Below are 22,740 nucleotides of genomic sequence, written 5' to 3'. Positions count from 1 at the left end.
GCCTAGTCTTAAAAGTGGAAGGGGTGTCTGCTTCCCAGACATTTACTGGCAGCTTATAACACAAGAGAGGGGCCTGATAACTGAAGCCTCTGCCTCCCATTCTACTTTTAGAAACTCTGGGAACCTCAAGTAAACTTGCAGTTTGCGAGCGAAGTGCTCTGTTAGGAAAATATCTTATAATGAGAACTTTAAGATATGATGGAGCACGGTCATTAAGAGCTTTATATGTGAGGAGAAGAATCTTAAATTCTATTCTGAATTTAACAGGGAGCCAATGAAGAGAAATCCTGGAGAAATATGATCTCTCCTGTTAGTTCTCATCAGAACTCTGGCTGCAGCATTTTGGATCAGCTGAAGGATTTTCAGAGAATATGTGGGACAGCCCAATACAAAAGAATTACAGTAGTCCAATCTTGAAGTAACAAATGCATGGACTAGTTTTTCTGCATCACTCTGAGACAAGATGTTCCTGATTTTAACAATATTACGAAGATGAAAGAAAGCAGTCCTAGAAACCTGTTTTATATGCGAGTCAAATGATAAATTCTGGTCAAAAATAACTCCAAGGTTCCTCACTGTAGAAATAGAAGCTAAGGAAATACCATCTAGAGTAACTATATAGCTAGACAATTTCTCCTTAGAGCGCTCAGGTCCAAAGATAACAACTTCAGTTTTTTCTGAATTTAGAAGCAGACAGTTCTGAGTCATCCAGGTCTTTATGTCTTTAAGACATGCTTGTAGTCTGACCAACCTATTGGGTTCATCTGGTTTTATAGATAAGTACAGCTGAGTATCATCAGCATAGCAATGGAAATTTATGCCATGCTGTCTAATAATGTTACCTAATGGAAGCATGTATAAAGTGAAAAGAATTGGTCCAAGCACAGAACCCTGAGGAACTCCATGGCTTACTATGGTGTATGAGGAAGATTCTTCATTTACATGTTCAAGTCTCTTTAACACATTGACTCCCAAGTCACGTAAAACTACATTTTTACTGCCCATGCGTTGGCTCCCAAATGGTAAAAATACGTTTTTACGTTTTTTTTATGGATTCTGAATCTATACATTCTAATGCACATTCTGTGTGATTTTTGTAATTATGTGATGAACAGAACTGATATAGATGGCAGTCAAAAACTGGTGTCATCATCTGGACATTTTGATCATTACGCCAATGGCTTTTCGTCAACTCAAGAACAATTTTGATAACGCTGCATTGATTGTTGTGCATTTCCGCATTTTGTCCAATCGCACGTGTCGCGGTTTCCAGAGGGTGACGGTAAAGTAACATAAACAAACAACAAGAAGGAGTAGAAGACACGCGACAAGTCTAAGGAGGCGGTCTTATGAACAGGTTAGCTTTGCAACATGCGACACGATGCAAATCCTCTGACCCGGATATGTATCTAAAGTGCCACAGGCTGAAAGAGCGCACCTTTCACAAAAGCCCCGATCTCAGTTTGTTGTTGATTTTGGTGGATACCCGCCTTGGTTTAGCTAAGGATAGCTCGCTAATGGCGGCACCTAGAGACACGCAGTTTTGACCCACAAAGAGTTTAAAGTCTCAGCTTTCAAACGAGCCATAACATGTTTCAGTGGCCCTATCACATAATATGCTGTGACTGTACAAAAAACGTCAAAAAAATGGTTTAGAACGCTGGGATTCTACGACATAATTCTGTAAAAACCGCTGGTAGTCAATGTGTTAATAAGATACTGTGATCGACCGTATCAAATGCAGCACTGAGCTCCAACAGGACAAGCACAGACACAAGTCCGCTATCAGAGGCTAAGAGGAGATCATAGGTAACTTCACCAGTGCTGTTTCTGTGCTATGATGCACTCTGAATCCTGACTGAAACTCTTCAAACAGATTATTTCTGTGTAAATGATCAAAAAGCTGAGCTGCAACGATTTTTTTCAAGAACTTTAGACATAAAAGGGAGATTGGATAGGTCTATAATTAGCTAACACTTCTGAATCAAGACTAGGTTTTTTAAGTAAAGGTTTAATTACAGCAACCTTAAAAGGCTGAGGTACATATCCTGTCAACAAAGACAGATTGATCAAATCCAATATGGAAGTGTCAATTAAGGGGAAAACCTCCTTGAACAGTCTGGTTGGGATTGGGTATAAAATACAATCTAAAATGTTCTTCGCTTAGTCGAGAGAAGAAGAAGGAGGGATCTGGTGCCACTTATAGCTCATCATGTTAAAGTGGGATCTACAATAATAAGTGATGAGTGGCGGGCTTATTGCAATGCTTTACCTCAGCTAGGTTACACCCATTTCACTGTCAATCACAGTGTGTCATATTTCGATGCCCACACAGGTGCACATACTCAGCACATAGAGAGGGCCTGGAGAACGGTGAAGGAAAATGTGTGGAGACTCAGGGGGAATCGTACAGAGGAGTTACTGATAGACCATCTCAGAGTTATTGAATGGCATGAGTGGCTTGCCCGTAGGCATCTCAAAGGGCCATTAGGATGGATAATCCATGACATTGCTGTGATGTATGGACATTAAATGTCCCTGTGAAATTCTGTTCATCCAGTGTTTAGCAAAAAAATTGCCCAAACCTCATGGGTTTGTATACTGTTGTATACTGCTGTTGTGCCATGTGATGGCTCAGTATGTGTGTTTTTGTACATTAAACATAATGTTCAATATTGCATCTGTGGTGTGTCTTTGGTAAAATACAGTACACAGAAAAGCCTATGGGTGGAACAAAGTTGAGGTATAAAAATTTGATATTTTAAATATCACATCAAATTTCTGTACCTTGAACTTGTTCTACCCATTTGCTGTTCTACAAAGTTTCACTGGTATTAGTAGATGGTTAACAAACTATTAACAACTGATCTGTAAAGTGTGAGTAAATATATTAGTTTAGTATTAGTTATTAGCTTATGTATGTTATTGGGACATTATTCTAAAGTTGGAACTATTCCTCATTACTAACAGTTAATAAACGAGGAATAGTTGTAACTTTCGAATAACGTCCCAATAACATATATAAGCTATAAACTGATACTTAACAAATCATTTACAACTCATTAACTAACAGTTTACTAATGATCTATTAACTAGTTATAACGGATAGTTAATATAAAGTGTTGGTGGTAATATTTATCATCAGTATTTATATTTGATCTTACTTAACTATTTAACTGCAGCACATCTATGAAACAGTTGCTCTGTTCTCTTAACAGAGCAGCAAAGTGCTTTTCAGAAAGGTTTAAATGTGATAGAGAATGGTTGAATGGGGCATTAATCCTTGTTCTGTGATGTGATATGTAGCCCAAAAAAAATTGGTTGGGTCTGTAATGGCTCAGAACCTCCCTAAAAGGCTCTCTGAAACAGCTATGTTACTATGCTGGGTTTAGAATGCGTCTTTTTCCCTTATTGGCGTCGTTTCAGAGCTTATCTGGCAACCTCATTATGAAATGCAGGTAGGTGTTGGCGCTATTCGGTTGCCGTTGCTTGATTGGCTGCCCTTGCTCTCACTTAAAAACAGAGCTATAGAGTAATACACTGACTGGAAAGAAAGCTCATCAGAATCAGAATTCGTTTTATTGCCATTGTTAGTGAACAGTGTTCACTAACTAGGAATTTGCTGCGGCGTAAGGTGCAAACATGTAACATAGGATATAATAATAAAAAATAAAGAATAAAAATATATGAATATAAAATGTACAAGGTGTGTACAACAATACACAGTATCCAATATACAGAGCAACAACAGTGCAGCTTCATTAGTGCAATTTTAATGATGGTAAAGTGTCTGGGGCAGGTTATGAGGTGATTATGAAGTGTTCATAAGTCCAACTGCAAGGGGGAAAAAAAACTGTTTTTGGGACGGGAGGTTCTGGTCCGAAGGGACCGAAGCCTCCTGCCCGAGGGGAGCGGTGCAAATAGTCCATGTGCAGCGTGAGAAGGGTCAGCTGTGATCCGACCTGCTCGCCCCATAGTCCTGGAGACGTGCAGCCGATCACCTTCTCAGCGGAGCCACAGCTCGCTGCAGTCTGTGTCTGTCCCTGTCGGAACTGACCATCTACTCTGCTGCTCGGAATCGTGCAAGCTTTGTGAAACTGTACTCCGTGAAATGCGCAGAGCAAAGGAAAAGTCGGCGGTTGGGGATGCTGTTAAAAATAAATAAAAGTCATTGATCGCGAACATTGCTTTCCGGGGGAAGAATATGTAACGATCGTAGTCCGCTTTCACAGCCTTGGAAGGCACACCAGTTCCTGTTTCTCGCCGAAGGGGAGTGTCTGAAACGGGGTGGCTGTGGACTTGGGTGCGGGGGGGCGATTGCTGAAAAAGTGACGTCACTTTTTCACAAAAACGGATTGGGGGATATTTTGGGGGCTATTCTAAAAAGGGGAGTACTTGAAACAGAGGTTATAACACTTGCTTGCACTTCATGTGTACTCCCCACAGCGGGGAGACTCAGAACTAACACCAAAAACGGGAAAAAGACGATTTTGATTCTCTATCCCCTTTAAAGTGAGTTACAATATTAGGATATTAACAAAGACACAGCAATAAAATGAATGATATGTGAGTCAGATATCACTGATGGCTTTCTTAAAGAGGAAAACTCAGAGAAATTTAAAGGCAGCTGCAGTGAATCAGAGTGATAACAAGTCAAGTCAAGGCTTGTTCTTATGGTGCATTTAAAAACAGCCACAGTGACCAGTCAGCTGCACAAGTGGAACAATATATTAATTCTATTAGCAGTTTCTAAGCTTGCAGATAAATATTAATTAAATTAAACAATAAATATTGAATAAAATTAGTGAAATAGAAATTAAATAATGTTTACAATTAAAGAGATGTCACTCAACCAGATTAACAAACTGAGAAAAAGAGTGGGTTTTAGTAAGTCTAGAATAATCAGAGGTCGAAGCTGCTCTGATTGGAATCCATTTGGAACAGGTTCAACATTTAACTTAACTTAGTAAATCAAATTTTACGAGTTTACTTCAACTACAACAACAAGAAGTAAAGAAAATACTGATTTTATATTGATAAATATACACTCTGCCAGATATAACACTTCAGGCCGATATTTTAATTTCAACCCAGGACTTTATGTGCCGTGGCAGACACTCGGCCTTGCAGAGCTGGGGCCTCATGTACAAAATAGTGGCGAACACACCTTTTCACGTCAACGATCAGATGTATCAACAGCGAAAAGACCGTGGAAATGTGCGGTGCCTCACACCAACTTCAGGGCTGGCGTACGCACTTTTCTACAGCTGTTGATTCTTTGGCGACACCTAAGGTGATGTTGGGAAACTGTTATAATAAATAAATGTGAAAACAATTAGTCCTCAGATAGTGATATGCACATTTGATATACATGAACAATTAATACTGATAAACATTTGACACACCCATGTGTCTGCAATTACACGAGTGGATATAAAAGCAGCGCAAAGTGGTGCAATGCATACCATTAAAAACAATAGCTGCTTTAGCAGTATTAGAATTGAATTGAATTGTTTATTGATCCACATCAGCTATCACATCCACAGACGAGCGCTGTTCTACCTGTGAATTGCAAATGGTGCAATTCGAAGAGAGTGTGTGTTTACTACAACAGAGAGGATTTGCTGGCACATAATGGCGACTCATTAGCCGTTTTGAGGGAAATCCTCCTAGAACTGTGCGCAGAGCTGCGGCCGGCGTTGGAGCGCAACACAGCGAGGAGCCATGCGCTGCCTGTGCTCACAGGTGATGTGCACACTGGGGTTCCTATAGCAACCGGGGCATTCCAGAGGGAGCTGGCCAACCGATTGGGACTGTGCCAGTCTACCCTGACCCGAGCCATGCCAGCCGCGTGGGACAGGATTACCCGCATCTCAGCCAGGTATATAAAATTCCCACAATGAAGTTGAACAGGCCAACATTAAAGGAGACATATTTTACCTCTTTAAACAAGTTAGAATTGGTCTATGGTCTATACAAAACATGTTCATGAAGTTCTTTGCACAAAATCACTCTCACATAAAGAGATTTCACCAGCTCTATTCTTGCCATTTTCAGTCTCTCCCAAACTGAGCCGTTTAAAGGGCTCTGTCACTTTTATGCAAATAAGCTGTTGCTGGCCACGCCCCGCCCCGCTCATGAGAAGCCTCCGGCTGCGTGTACTGTTTACCCTTTTGTTTTGAGAGTCCAAATGTACATATATGTACTCAAGTGGTAAAAGGTACATATATGTACCTTTTTTTTCTACATGCTGGGGTACAAAAGACAGTCTGTGTTAGGCTACTTCACAGGGGTGATAGCGTTCCGGCGCCGCACCGGAAATCCGGCGTAGCGTGGCTCTGTTTAAAAAAAAAAAAAAAAAAAAAAAAAAAAAAAAAAAAACTTTGAAAAGCCTTTTTTCCCCCTGTGTTTGACGTGTGCAAACCATTTAAAGCTCAACGCAAGCCTTCCATCCATTCAGAAATAGGACGGGGGCAGGTCTTGTTTGTCTTGGCTAATAAGGGACATTGAGCGGCACACTCATGGCAGAGCCATAGATGGCTTTGACTCATGGGCTCCAAGTGCGTTCCAGGGCTTGCATGTTAGTTGGAAAAAAACTAGTTATTAGGCTACGGCCCAGATAGTTCAGTGGCAGCTTAAAATTCGGCGCATTACGGCTTCCTAACTGTAATAAATTATTAAATATTGTTTATGAGTATTTAAACATATGTCAGCAAGCAGACAAGTTACATGAATAATGTCCCAAATGTTAACCGATGTAACCGTTTAGAAAAAAATTAAACGAATCAGCACGCAACGTCAATGTCACTCCGTGTGATGCAATCAGTTAACATTGGGACATTATTCATGTAACTTGTCTGCTTGCTGACATGATGTTTCCTTGCGATTGCTTTGCTAGTTTGGCAAAGTTTTCCAGTATGGCGGGGTTTATGAAGCCCGGAGAAGATGTCAAAGGCCTGGATAAAAGTATAAAGAACAAATGGCGTTGGGCATGGATCGAAGATGTGGGGCTTGATGGTAAGCCTGATTCGGCTGTGCACCTTCATCGTGGAGCATGACCTATCATTCACGGTTGCACAACCGCTCGTGGCCCTCTGCAAGAAGCTGGCAGAAGACCGTACCGCCCTGTCACACCTGTCTGTTTCAAGGCAGCATGCCAGTTATCTGCTCACCCACGGCATTGCGCCAGAATTTAAACATCGCCTGTCTGAGAAACTTGGGAATGGTTTGTTTTCCCTTAATATTGACGAGGCAACGGACAAAAACATGGATAAGCTCATGAATGTTCTTGTCCGTTTTTTTGACGAGGATGCTGGGAGTGTGAAAACTCAGCATTTTACCAGTAGGAAAATCAACATCGCCAATGCAGAGGCGTTGACAGCAGAGTTAAATGACGTCCTGCGCACATACAGGCTCGACTGGAGACAAGTGACAAGTCTGTTACTTGACAATTGCGCTGTGATGAGTGGGAAAAGGTTAGTTAATTCTTTCTGCACACGTTATGGAATCAACCAGTAACAATAATGACAATGATAATAATAATAATAACAAAAAAGCCTAATAAGAATAATAATATTATTAGGCTTTTTTGTCGTTATTGTTATTATTATTACTGCATTTGTATAGCCTATACAAATAGCACAATTCACACAAGACTTGCAGCTCAACGTGCTTCACAGTTGGATCAAAAACAACAATAGGCCCTAACATAATATATATATATAATAGAATGACTAATTTAATTGGAGGCTGTAGCCTATAATGTGTCACTTGACAATAATGGTCATACACAGACTATTAAATGTTTGAATAATGTGTCAAAATTAGGCCTACGTTACGTCACATATGCAGTATGTTGGAACAGGGAAAAAAAAGTTCAGGCTCAGGATTTTTTTTCACTATCACCCCTGTACTTCAGTATATCTATCTATCTATCTATCTATCTATCTATCTATCTATCCCCTATGAATTAAGGGTTCATTTGTTCATTTGTTTTCAGTGCAGAGCTTCTGCAGTCTCCAGCCTGACTCACCTGTGGTGCGTTTCAGGAGACCCAGGTGTCCAGCAGCAGCTCCAGTCTCTGCTGGTGATACCTCCCGGTGGTTTTCACAGCCACGAACAGGTCAGCCTGTATGAGCTGCTCCACAGGCCGAGGGGGAGCGCTCCTCCGCGCCGCGCCGCTCTCCTCTGCCGGGCCAGCCGCCTGAAATAAGTTGAGAAAACATCCGCGCCCCCTGCAGCTGGCAGCTCATTCTGGTGTCCACCAGTGAGGACGAGCCTCACGGCCACCAGCAGACAGGTGACCGCGGCGACAGCAGCGCGAGGTCCCGCTGTTGAGAAAACATGTGGAAGTGTCAGCCAAAAAGCCCTTTAAAAACCTCTTGGATTTGGGTAAATGCCCAGGACACGGAAGAATCACAGAACAGGTTTAAAATATATAACAATTTTATTAAGTAGATAAAAGTATAAATTGTCCTCTAAAATAGCCTAAGCTAATAAGAAAGTGAAATAAAAGAAATGAAATTAAAACAGTCCAGTTATGGCGCGAGTGGGCCTCCGTAGGCGCGCCAGTCGTGGAGGAATCAAGGTGCAGGGAAACCCGGCTCGTGACGTCGCCGCTCTGACGGTCGATGGCTGAGGGAATCCCTGATGACGTCAGTGGCTCTCCAGGAAGTGGCCCAACCTCGGACAACAGAACCAAGCGTCAGCGCGGAGCCAGCATACAGTGCAACCACAACAACAGAGGCAACAGTAAAGGAGGGGTCTTACGTCCCTTTAAGTTGTTGTTAGCGAGCGTTGTATAAAAGACAGGTGGGCGTCGGGTCCTCCAGGTCTGGTCTAGGCTCCAGTTGGAAGTCAGCCATGTCAGCCGCGTTGTACAACTCTAGTCCAGGCCACGGTTCCTCGGGTTCGTTCGTTCGTTTCGTCTCGTCCTGCTCTCCAGGGTCCACCAGTGTCGGCTCGCCTGTTGCTGCGTCCGATCCCCGCTGCCTCTTTCTTTCAGTAAGTCTGCAAACATCCCTTTTATACCAAACCCTTTCAGTGTTCAAGCAACAGGATAGGTAGAGTCCTAATTGTCCGTGTAGCAGATCAGGTGTTGGCAATTGAGTCATTAGTGAGCCGTAAATGAGGAGTCGGTATGTGAATGGCAATCAATTTGGAACACACGGTGCACTCATAACACAGCAAACCGCGCTGAGCTGAACTTATTTCAGGCGGCTGACCCGGCGCGGCGCGGAGGAGCGCTCCCCCCTCGGCCGGTGGAGCAGCTCACACAGGCTGACCTGTTCGTGGCTGTGAAAACCACCGGTAGATATCACCGGCAGAGACTGGAGCTGCTGCTGGACACCTGGGTCTCCAGAAACGCACCACAGGTGCAGCCAACAACACAACACTTCATGTGTGATTTCCCTTTCGTAGCCATTGCGCTCGTATGCTCGATGCTCGATACAAGATCTTCAACTAATGAGGGTGGGGAGTGGGTGGGGACTCTACAGGTATATGCAAATTCCCCTATTGTGACGTCACAATAGGGAAGCCATCCAAATGGCTCACAGCAGCATTTTTTTCTTGACACCAAAGTCTTTCTACTGACCTACAGAAAATGGATGGATGGGTTTTTTTCGCGCTTGGAGTGTTTAAAGGAACAGTAGAGACCCAAATATGAACACAAAGACCTGCAAAAAGTGAGTTTTGCATAATATGTCCCCTTTAAAGCTCAATTTGAAGCGAGAGCCGGTTTTGTAATCAGGGCTATCGACTGCACACACATTGCTATAAAAGCGCCATCACATGATGAATTTGTATGTTAACAGGAAACATTTTCATTCGATCATGTACAGATCATATGTGATGTGTAAATGCAATTAACCAACATTGTGGCGAGGTGCCCTGGTTCAACGCACGATTCATACATTCTGAGTAACAGCATCGATGGGAACAGACTACAAGATGGCACTGTGCGCGATGGGTGTGTTCTTGGTGAGTAACTTGTAATTGTCCTAATATTATTCCCCGTGCCGTGCATTGAGTATGTGCGCCCCCAGTTTCTATCCCGTCTTCACAGCATCGTAGTCGGTGGTTAAAGTTAGTTTCTTGCTGTTTTTTGCTGGTTAAACTCAGACCCGGCGGCAGAGACAAGCTATTGGACGGACATTTAAATGAGTAGGGGGGGCCCTCTAGCGGGGGGTCTGGGGGTCCTCCCCCATAAAATTTGGTATTTCTTAGATGCAATTTTCTGCATTTTAACCGAATTGTGGGCCCCGTTTCAGCCCAATAAGGAACTGTCCTTTTGTTACTAAATACGTGACGATTCCATTATTTCAAGGGACGGTTGGCAACTCGTTTAGGCAGCCCTGGCAAACACATCACGCTTCCTTTAAAGTAGGCATTCGGAGACATCTCAAATAGCCTGCACAGTTTAATCCACTCTGTATAATCATCGGTGCATAAATTGAACGCAAAGCCCAGATCACGTTTGCCCCTTTCTAGTCGCCATTAATACTAATACACACAACGAGCAAACAGGAGCGCAACAACAACAGCAACCCCCACGCACGGCCACAGTGAATTTAGACTGGCGTTGAGCCGACATCAGAACGCATTTGAACATGTAGTTCAGGGTCGGACTGGGAAAAAAAAAAATCGGCCCTGGCAATTTTCCCCGGGACCAGCCCCCCCTCAGTATTAATTAGTATCTCCAATCTAATTAAACAAAAATAAAAAACGAGCACAGACCGCTCAGTCAATGGCATGTACCCATAGAAAAAATACACACACAACACACAACCTGACTATCGGCTGCTAACAACCATGATCAGTAACCTACACAAACCCAGACACATAATGGCTCGGCGGCCAGCAATCGGATAAACCAATGAAGTGAATCAATCCTGTGAAAGACTGAAAACAAGTGAATGAAACCTGCACTCACCCATTATGAAGTTAACTCTGCCAGCCCCATAATCTTGCCCCTGCTCAGCCAACTCCTTGACGTCGGGTATGGTTGGTAACGTTACGGCTATGGAGCTAAATTTGTTTCAATAATATTTGTATATACGCAGAAGGGGATCCACAAATATGTCTTGATTTGCATGTGTGTTTTGATATCTACAAATAAAAAAATCATATTTGTAACTCGTATATTGATTTTTACAAATATAGATGTGCATTTGTAAATAAAATGCCATTTGTAAAACCAAAAAAATTATTTGTGAAATGTGATTCTGCATTTGTGAATCACCAGCACACACATTTTTCGCTTTCCACAGTTACGTGTTTTTGAGACGTTCTTCGCATGAAAGTCGCACAAATCAACACATAAATATTTCTTGACTTGCATTCGTGTTTTGATATCCATAAATAAAAAAAAACATATTTGTAACTTGTAAATTGGTTTTCACAATTGTAGATGTGTATTTGTAAATGAAATGGCATTTGTAAAACTGAAAATTGCCTTTGTGATATCTAATTTTGCATTTGTGCATTAACAGCACACGTAGGTTTCGTTTTTGCATTTGTGAATCAGCGCACGTATTTTTGAGACAATCTTTGCGGCAGAGGGAGCCACCCAGATTCACAAATAGCCTACCTCTACTTTCTAATCCAGTAGATGGCAGTGTTGTTCTATTGAGAATGAGGAGTTGTCGTCATAGTACAGAGCCCCGCCCCTATCCGCCATTTTGGCAGAATACTAGCGTGAAAACGCCATTCTCTCCGTTCGTTTACATTGTACGCGTGTGTTTTTAAATCAGTAAGTTTAAACAGTGCGGAATTGCAAGAACATGCCTGGAAATCACTGCTGTGTGAAGAACTGTTCCAGTACCTCACATAATACGTTTGGGAAACATAGGAACAACGAAATACATTTTTTTCGGTTTCCTAAATGGATGCAGCATCAGGGAGAGCAGGCGTCTGACCTGACGAGGAGACGCCGGATTGCCTGGCTGGCTGGACCTTACTTTCGATTGCACCCCTCCGTCGATGAAAGTGTGTGTTCTCTACATTTTCACTCGGGTACGTTCTCTAAAAATCTCTTTATGTTGTTGTCTCTTAAAGCTATGAAGTTACTTTATGTTGTTGCAAACCCTGAAGTGCACCTGACGTTGCTGCCTAGCTAGCTAACTAGCAAACTGTTGCCTCTTCGAAAATGCTCAATTTGCAAACTGTTGCCTCTTCGAAAATTAATGTTAACTACCCCCTAATGTGGCTAATGTGTTAATGTGTACCCCTTCAGCCCTTTTGTCATACCATGAGCAGCGTTACCCTCTCAGTCTGTATCTTTATTTTGCATGTGTTCTGTGATGGGTTTGCCATTGATTGCATAGATTTTTTTCATAAACTATTTATTCTGTTGTAGGTAAGCCATCATATGAGATGTTGGAGAACCACGCTGACTGGACAAATTCAGATTTTTACATTCAACTGTACCTGTGCACATGCTGCTCAAATGTGAGGGTGAAAACCTAATGCCTTTAGGTAAGATTGTCACTGTTTGCTGTGCCTTAACGAACATGTGCAAAAGTGTTGTTTGAGTTCATTCCTCATTGTTCATTACTTTTTAATTTGTTTGAAATAAATGTTTAAGTGCCTTGTTCATTACTTTTTAATTTGTTTGAAAAAAATGCTTGAAACAACTTGATATGGCTTAACAATGTTTATTAACAGAACAGGAAAAAAGAATAAGGGCGCAAGGTGCAGAATGCAATATACCTCTAGGAAAAGTTAACAGTGCAAAAGAACATGTGTGCATTCAGTATAAAAAGTATAAACATTTCCAGCATGTAAACATTGACAACAAGCAATAATAAAATAATACTGTTACTAGTGCAAAAGAACAAAGAAACACTATTCAGCACAACAAGAGCAAAACCATGGCGTGTCAGCGGAGGGTCTGTCCACAAGCCCCGGCCCACACAACTGAAGTGATACCATTTGGACTGGTAAGTGGAGGCTCACAGAGTCTCCGTGAATGCAGGACCTGTGAAATAAACTAAACAGTAAAAAGCATTTATTTCAAGTTACAGTCTACACTTTAGACACATTGATAATGGCTGTAATCTAACCAGGACATGTACACCTTGCATTCACAATGTTAATGGCTTAAATCTAACCAGGAATGTACGCCTTGCAATCACACAAGTACCCTAGCCAACCCAGAACTGGTTGGTTCACTTTGCAGCCCCCAACACCCAACACAATAACCTGCTACAGTATGTGTCGTTGGGCTAAAATCAAATGACAACTAAATACCTAAACATAAGCCTTAGCATACATCAAAACATTGGAAACGTTTGTGTACAAAGCTAGGAGTAGGCCTATTATATATAATATCCGCTAATTCAGAGCAATATGTGGGGCTAACAGACAAATCCGTATCATAGCAACCGAAACGTGTCATAGCAAAAAAAAAAAAAAAAAAAAGTCGGCGCTGAAAAAGAAGCAGGTGTCGTGCCAAAAAGTGATTGTCTGCCAGAATCTGATTTGCCGCCGCGGGCAGTCAGTTTTCACCTGCCAAAAACTGATTGAAGACTAAATACAGTTAATGAAAGGTGATTTCTGCCTAAATAAAAAACACTAGTGTTTATATCATGAAGCGTTTGAATTAGATCAAGTCCTATTTAGGCAGAAATCACCTTTCATTAACTGTATTTGGTCTTCAATCTGTTTTTGGCAGGTGAAAACTGATTGATAACTGCAAAACGCATCCAAACATGGGAAGCAAATACTATGAAGGGCCCAGATCAGATAAAAAAACAATGCAATTACGAGGATCGTTGCAAAAGTTATCATCTTTATTGAAAATCCACCAATAGCCTAAATCATATTCATTACAGTCTAATTTCCAAAGACAGGGCTCTACAAAGTCATCAGATATACCGAGCACAGATACATGTTTATCACGTAATTGTCTTTACGTGATAAACGTCAAACTTTCAAAGCTATAATTAGGTCTACATTATAATGCAGTTGTGTGTATCTGTAAGATCGCTTAATCCAGAGAAAAGCAGACGGTTTTGCGCTACCGCTCAACGGGCTGCTGTGCGCGCTCCCGTGGCGGCAAATCAGATTCTGGCAGACAATCACTTTTTGGCACGACACCGGCACTGAAAATACGCCGGCGCTGGGCGCTTTCAGCTTTTCGCCAGCTAATAAAAGCTCAGGTGGACACACGGCCTAAAACATGGTTCTAGAAACTAGTAAAGCACTCGGAGAGCGGAAGGTCGGTGATTCAACATGTGGTCAATAGAACGCCACCATTATGACCGATCTCAGGCGCAGGAACACGAATCGAAGATACATATTTTTATATTTAACCATATCGAACTGTGAAGTCTACATGCACAGTATTCAGTTACATTTCTATTCAATGTCCGACCCACCAACATGTTACTGAGTAGAACCCAATAAAGTTTATTTCACCTTTATCTAGGAAACATGAACTAGGCTACATAGGTCAACTTCACTAACATAACTAATGCTACAGTTTAACTGAATGCTAATCGTTCATGAGTATGGCCTGCACAACCATATTTTTTTCCACATATCTGTGATTTACCAAACTAGCAGTAGAAGATGTACCATGACTCAGGGTGGTTAGGTTGGTAGCTAGCTAGACTAGCAAATTGCTAGCGGATTAACGCTAACAATTAGCGAGCACGATAACATTAGCTGTGTGCACACATGCTTTAGGTTTAATTTCAATGCTATCCACAACAAAGGATGAATATGTGTAATGTCATTAAAGCTCTTTGTGGGTTATGTGAATTCTAGCCTATCCAGTACTACTTTGCTAGTTCTACTAGATCTAGCTATACTTAATCTATTGCGTGTTACCATATTGCTCTCACTCTGAATACTGTCAGAAAAAATAAAACATATGAAAAATAGAGAGTCTCTGAACTATTTACATTTACATTTACATTTTACTATCATAACTATCATAATTTGGGGCGAGGGAATTGTACTTACTGAAGTTGGCGGTAGCTGCTCATCATGCCCACGTTGTTCGGCCATGGTTGAATTTGAATGAATCGATGAAAGTCAAGTGAAGCATAGCCGTTATGAGCTTTATAGAACAACACTGCCATCTACTGGATTAGAAAGTAGAGGTAGGCTATTTGTGAATCTGGGTGGCTCCCTCTGCCGCAAAGATTGTCTCAAAAATACGTGCGCTGATCGTGCTGATTCACAAATGCAAAAACGAAACCTACGTGTGCTGTTAATGCACAAATGCAAAATTAGATATCACAAAGGCAATTTTCAGTTTTACAAATGTCATTTCATTTACAAATACACATCTACAATTGTGAAAACCAATTTACAAGTTACAAATATGTTTTTTTTTATTTGTGGATATCAAAACACGAATGCAAGTCAAGAAATATTTACGTGTTGATTTGTGCGACTTTCATGCGAAGAACGTCTCAAAAACACGTAACTGTGGAAAGCGAAAAATGTGTGTGCTGGTGATTCACAAATGCAGAATCACATTTCACAAATGATTTTTTTGGTTTTACAAATGGCATTTTATTTACAAATGCACATCTATATTTGTAAAAATCAATATACGAGTTACAAATATGATTTTTTTATTTGTAGATATCAAAACACACATGCAAATCAAGACATATTTGTGGATCCCCTTCTGCGTATATACAAATATTATTGAAACAAATTTAGCTCCATATACGGCGGCTAGCATTAACAACGAGGCTGCTAGGCATGCTAAATCGGTAAGCATTAGGCTACTGAAGAAAGCTAGTCTTTTTAGTTACGTTATATTATCATCCTTCTTCTCGGCTATAACCTTTGTTTACGGCCACTGGCCCTAACCTGACACCCTAGCTGTCAAATCACCGGAAGTTTTCACCGGAAGTACTGGCGCACACACAAAAGCTCTCTCCAGACATATCTTTCTTTCATTCCGCCCAGATGAAATTTAATGCCACTCTTCGAAAATCAGAGAAATTTAAGACATTTTAAGACATTAAAAAACGTATTTTTTATTTAAGACTTTTAGATCGTGTCCCCTCATGCACTGCAGTGTTTGAGGCAATCTCCGTCAAACGTCAAAGTGAACCCAGGGGGGGCACACCGGCGTGGATGGGGGGCAATGCCCGAGTGCCCCCCCGTGGCGCCGGCGCTGGTTAAACTACAGCTTAAGATCTTTGTAACAAGCCCCTGATGGTCTCTGTGGGCAAATGTTAATAACCCTGTGCGTAAAGTGTGAAATGTCTCAATCAGCTTCACCTTTTCCCCGGCGCACTTCTGCACGTTACTGTATGAACACGTTATTGGGAGTTACACAAAAACATCGGTATTTACCTTGGGGGCTTATCAGAGTCACCCACATGTGCTCCCACCACCCCAGACAGAGCAGTGTCACCCATAGTTGCGCCGACTCTCTGTTCAAACAGAGTCGGTCACCCCCCACCCGTCTGTTTTGGCCACACTGCGGCGGTGGGCAGCCAGTCTCCGCTTCACATCCACCTTAATGTCGGAGCACTTCTTCTTCACCTCTGCTTGTGTGCGCTTCTCAGACCCAACAGCATTAACAGCCTCGCACAGGCTCTCCCACCCACTCCTCTTGCGTTTGCTGCTTATGCCGGAGGACAGTGTGCCAAAGAACACATTTTTGCGGGCCTCCACTTCAGAAAGTAGCACCGACATCTCGCTTTCCGTGAAGTTCTTCTTTTTTCCCGTCTTATTCAGTCTTTTTCTTTATTTTCTGATCGTACACAGAGGGGAATCGCAGGTGCAGGGCTCATTTAAATATGATTTGCATATTTAAGTAGGGGCGTGGACAGGGAGGAGTCAGGTGCTCCGACATGTGCGCTCAATTCCACGTTGATTGGGATGTACAAACGAAATGTGCTTGGATTGATGCGTGCCCACAGATTCATACATCCGACGTTGGAGGTCATTTGGGTGGCGTACGCCACGTTTCAGTAGGAAATCCACGCAAGTCTTTGTACATTAGGCCCCAGGTCAGTATCAATGAGGAAGCAGAACAAGCATTCTATGAAGAGAAATTGGGAAAATTGTTGATTTTGGGTGACACTGAAGCGGTGTGTACAGTTTTGGAGGCTCACACCACAAAGGACATTTTGAACATTTATACAGCAGTGATTGGATGTTGAACCACAGAACATTTGGAACTGAATTTAATGCTTTTTGAGCTACAATAAGGGATCATTGCAAAAGGCCTCAGAGGGAGAGCCAGAGACTGTATCCGACCATAAACATCACACAAAGAATGAAGGAAGTGAAAACCAGTGACTTCACAGGGGTGACATTTATATTAGCCTTGACAGGCCCAAGAGAACCATACCAGGTGTGCAAAGACCCACAGGAGCATGCTGGACCTGTGATGAGCTTGGACATTATACAAAGAACTGCCAAAGACCATGAGAAAACTCTGATCCTCACCGTGACCTTAGGTACTGAAAGGGTAATTAAGTAGTTGATCACCAAGTGGGAATGGGGCCATAGGAGAATTTTCCCTTGAATAAGAACATGAGTTATGAAAGTAGCAGCCAGTGGGTTTTTTGCTCCTATGCACCGTGATCCTGATGGTAATGTTAAAAATCATAAACAATTTTTGGGTTCAAGTAGTAATAATACTGAGATTTGATTGTGTTTTTGGTTCAGGGTTTACGTTCACACTCTATATGATTTTCAGTTTTAGTTGGATATGTTTTAATAATTTTGTGTTAATTATGTGTGGTGATAGTTTAGGTTTTTAGATTAGGTTATTTCTTTATTAAATCACTTATAAGTGATTTTAGGGGGGGTTATGTAGGGAGAGCAGTGCCTTGTCACTGCTCGAACCACATATTTGTTTATCTACATGTTTATCTGTCGAGACAATGATGAAGATGTAGTAGCATTCTCAGACAGCAGAGGGGTGTTCCACGAAGCTGGATTAGCGGAAAGCCTGGCTTTTCTCGATAGTTCTGGTTAATCTAAGAGAGAGTTCCATTCCACCAACGTGGCTTGTTTGAATGTCCGCTGAGTAACCATGGTAATTTATGCCACTGAACTAACATACTCCTGGGCAGGCTAAAGTTCAAGCTTAGCTTAGCTGTGTCTCAAAGAATGTCCGACCGACTGAAAAAGACTCCCGAAAGAAAGTTCCACCTCGTAGAATTCTGTGCTCCCGCAACTAACAAAAACAAAACAAAATAAAATGGCGGTTATTATATCACCACTTTCACTGTCTCGGAAAATCAATAAATCAATCAGTCAGTCCCAGTGCAACTAAAGAAACAAAACTATACGAGTACTGAACATGAAATTAAATGAAAAATAACATGGTATTCATTAAAACTAATTGACACCTTATTACATCTTCATCCCGCATTTCACAAACACCCGACCTACAACCACCCAGGACCAGACTCAGACAAATGGGGGACAGGTTCTTTCAGGTTGCTGCTCCACATTTACAATAGCTGATAATGTAAAACAACCTACTGGCTGACGTATTTGCATTAAATTCATCATCTCCCTCAGGCTTCCCCAATTTTATCGGTGCACTATACTGTACCCATGTACGCATCCAGGCCCCTGCTGGACCTGTGGAGGCTGACTACGTAAACCGAAAATTTTTCTATAGCCTAAATGTACAGGTACGTATTGGGGATAATTGTCCATAGACTCTGAACTGGATTTCTCATTTTGAAAAACACCACATCGACCCCTTTGAGTAATGCTGAGCAATATTACATTTATGCCCTGTGAAACCAACTACGTCATCATTGACTCCTATCCTCCATGCATACAGATGATCTGTGATGGAGGTCATTTCATTTCCAACATTGAGGCCAAATCAGTTCATGATTCTAGGATCTTCCGAGCATCCTCCCTGGTACAGAGGTTTGCACAAGGTGCGAGAATTTTACTTACCTGAAGGAGTGTAGTTTTGAAGTAAGCTGTATATACCATAATTTTGGTAATCTAATGAGAGGTCAGGTGTAGAGGTCATCTTAATGAATTTAAAGTGCTCGTCATACTTTATTATAGATAGCCATTTATGATATATATAATTGATAGCAATTATAGATTGCCAACACTTAACACATGTATATCCATCCAACATTTCTCTTATTCTGCAGGGGAGTTCAATGGTGTCCTGCTTGGGGACAGAGGCTATGCATGAGTGAGGAGGAACGGCCAGTACCTCCTCACGCTATATCCTGTTCCAGGAACAAGGGCACAGATAGAAATGACCTTTGGCCAAATTAAATCCAGATTCATTGCTTAAAGTTCTCAGGCACCATGCCTGACTTCAGACAGAGCCATCTTAAATTAATACTATACTTCATATTTAATACATTTTGTCTTGCAGACAACTTTTCAGGCTCAAGTCTTTTCTTGCTTGAGGCCCTGCAGGTTCTAGTGCCTGAAAGGACTCAGTTTCTCCTGACACAGTGAAGGACCTATACAGGGACACATATTTCCATTGATCCTTATTGTTGTGACCTTTGAGTTAGAACTTTGTTTCATAATTTTGCATTGACACAGTAGCAGTTTAAGTTGGAGCAAATAGGCTAAATGGACAGAGATGATTTATAATTTTCCAAACGTTAGGTCATGGCACCCCACTGTGAACATAAATTTATAAACTAATTTCTAACACTTTGCATGAACCGTACAATAATAACAAGTTTGAGTTCAAGTTGTGTTGAATTGTTTAATTATTCATGTTTTTCAAGCTGTGGAGAGAAAACAGAATTAAATACATTTCACACCATGACCTTCTCCTTTATCTGAATGTATACTTAATAATAATAATAATAATAATAATAACTAGAAATGCACTCAGAGAGTGCAGACCTCCGCCAAGTAAGCTTTGTTTTATAAGCGCTTTTTTTTTTATCCACCCATATATTGTAGTGAATGATCTGAAACATTAACGTCGTAATCCACCACGTCCGAGAGAAAGCGATGTGTCTGCTTAAAGTTGTGCGTAGATTCAGCTGGCTCGTGTTCCGATTGAAAAGGTTTACAAAGTTAAGATGCTATCTTTCAGATGCGACTTCTCAGAAACGGCAAAAACAGCTTCCATTTGTGTTTAGAGCTGTAACAAAATCCGGGTTATCCAGTTTTCAACCCGGATAAATACGTCACCCGGGCAGACCGGATGGTGGCATGCATTTGATCCGCCTTAAAAAAAATAAAAAAATAAAAAATGATCCGCCCAAGTCGAGCCAGACAGCATTTCATTATGTCAACAAATGGCAGTTACAGCGCTCTTGCACCTTAGTCGTGAGAGAAATGATGAAACCGGAATATATATCCCTCTTTAGTTGCCTACTAGGCTACAGTCATTCTCTCGCATGGTGTTCAGTCACGAACACACAGTCACACACTGAGTGAAACGAAACCTAACTCCCGCCCCGTTTGTCACGAGCCGGTTAAGTGAGCCATGCCCCCTACTGATCCGTCCTGACTTGCGATCCGTCCGTTACTTACAGTGAGGGACGAATCCCCGCTGACTCGTACCACCTGGTTTTGTTTCATTTGACCAACTCGGCAGCAGCAGCGAGTGGTCTGGGTGACTCACGGCCCGACAGCGAATCAAAACTTAAAAAGCTCCGAGTTGGCATGGATTCGCTACTTGCCCGTCTGACCGCTGAGTCACCCAGAGCCAGCGATTCAGCGGTCAGACGGGCAAGTTGCGAATCCATGCCAACTCGGAGCTTTTTAAGTTTCGATTCTGTCTCGTGACTTGACGAGCGAGCGCCCAGTCGGCAGCAAGGATTGTCGTCAACCCATCTGACTGCTGAAGCCTCTGTACCTCGCAACAGGCTCGTTAGCGTGGCTTCATGCATCTTGTACAGTCGTTGAAAAATAATCATTTAGTGATATAGGGAGGGCAAGATCATTCCATGTTGTTTACTTGTAGGTCTAAACTCAGCATTGCCTCACCTAATGCTACCACATTTGTCGCTGTGTAAATGCACACAGTAGCTGTTGTGTCTGGCTTTCAGATAAAATGGCATTGAATTATTACTTGACAAAAATAAATGAATGAATTTGTAGCCGTAGGCTGCTCTTTGATTTATCAAAATGAATTGATAAATGGGACAAAAAAAGGCGAGGCGCATAGCCACTAAACGGCAGAAAGGGTTTTTTATTATTATTTTTTTTTTAATAAGTGACTCAAGTGATTCAAGTGGTCCGTATAACTCGAATCCCCTCCTCGAAATGATCCAATCAGCCCGGATTGCCCAAAAGATTCGAGTTAAGCATCTCCATTTGTGCTTACCTTCCCCCCTGCGCACCCCCTGCTACCCCTCCCTCAACGACAACGAAACAACCAAGCCCCGCCACCTTGTGGCAGGTCGCAAGATTGCAGCACGAACATCCAGACAAACGAGCATCCAGACAAAAAAACATCCAGACAAACCAACAGACTCGGGCGATCACATAACCTCCTTGACGGAGGTAATAATAATAAATTTAATTTAAAAGGCGCCTTTCTGGACACTCAAGGTCACCGTACATAAAGTACAGTAGATAAAAACACATCACCCCTTACTTACATCCCTCTCTAGTGTCCTAATCTCTAGCATGATCTTTTTTATTTTCAGTTTCTTGTATGCCATATCTAGTTTGGTACTCTCTTTATTGGACAAACTCATTTCTTCAAAGGCTACTTACCAATCTGAAATATTTTTCTGTACTTTACTTTCACCTGCTGCCAGGTACGCTTTTGGCTGTTAAGATAGCTCCTGTTGAGATGTAACAGTGAAAAATGAATATGTGGCTCATACACGATAATATAGTCACAAAGTATGATGATGCGTGTTGATTATTGGGTTACTAATAAACTGAGCAGGGCCAGTATATTTGTGCAGTACATCTCATACAGAGACAATTGAGCATGCTTTATGTAAACAAATTATAACACAAAAAGGAGAGCATAAATACATGAGGAAAGTAGACTAAACGTGTAACAATTGACAATGATATGAAACTTATGCATTTTAGTCTGTTGGCAGTTGCTTGCCATGCCGTTTCCCTCGCTTTATTGATCACAGCTGTATTACCATTTCTGGTGATGACACTTTTAAAATCCTCATACAGCTCCATTAGCATTCTTTGTCCAGCTGCCTAAAAATAACAGCTCTCGTCTTGTGCTCCTTTTCTGCCATCTCCGTTTTTCCACCATCCACTCGTCAGGGCTTCCTACGTTCCTCGTGCACTCGCACATAGCCAGGCTATGTAAGCCTCGCTTGAATTAGCCTCGCTAAGATGCAGCTAAAATGTCTTTGTGGAATGACTTGAGGCTTAATTGGGAGATAGTGTTAGTTTAAGCTAGGCTTTCCTGATACAGCCTGGCTTTCTTTAGCTACGTTCGTGGAACACCCCTCAGGTGCCAGACAGAGATTGGGTTTGGGCCACATACACACAGAATGATATCAAGAGGTATAAGAAGATCTCACAAACTAAGGTAATTGGAATTTCCGTGCATGCTGCCATGTACATGTCTCTGTGTTGTTCTGATGAATGAATTCCCCATAAGAGGCTGCAAAGGTGAGTCCGACTACTCTTTTCTCCACAACACTGCCTGGTAATTGCATGCAGATTGGGAGATATTGCCATTCATCAACAACAGCCAGAAATGGTTAGTATGAAATATAAATATTAAACAAATCTAGGTTTGATTTAATTCCACAAGGAGACAACCAAGTCCAAACTTTTAAAGATGAACTTAAAATGTGCCCATCA

The sequence above is a fragment of the Odontesthes bonariensis genome, chromosome 20, assembly GCF_027942865.1.
Source record: "Odontesthes bonariensis isolate fOdoBon6 chromosome 20, fOdoBon6.hap1, whole genome shotgun sequence".
NCBI lineage: Eukaryota > Metazoa > Chordata > Actinopteri > Atheriniformes > Atherinopsidae > Odontesthes > Odontesthes bonariensis.
This window is presented reverse-complemented; position numbering follows the sequence as displayed.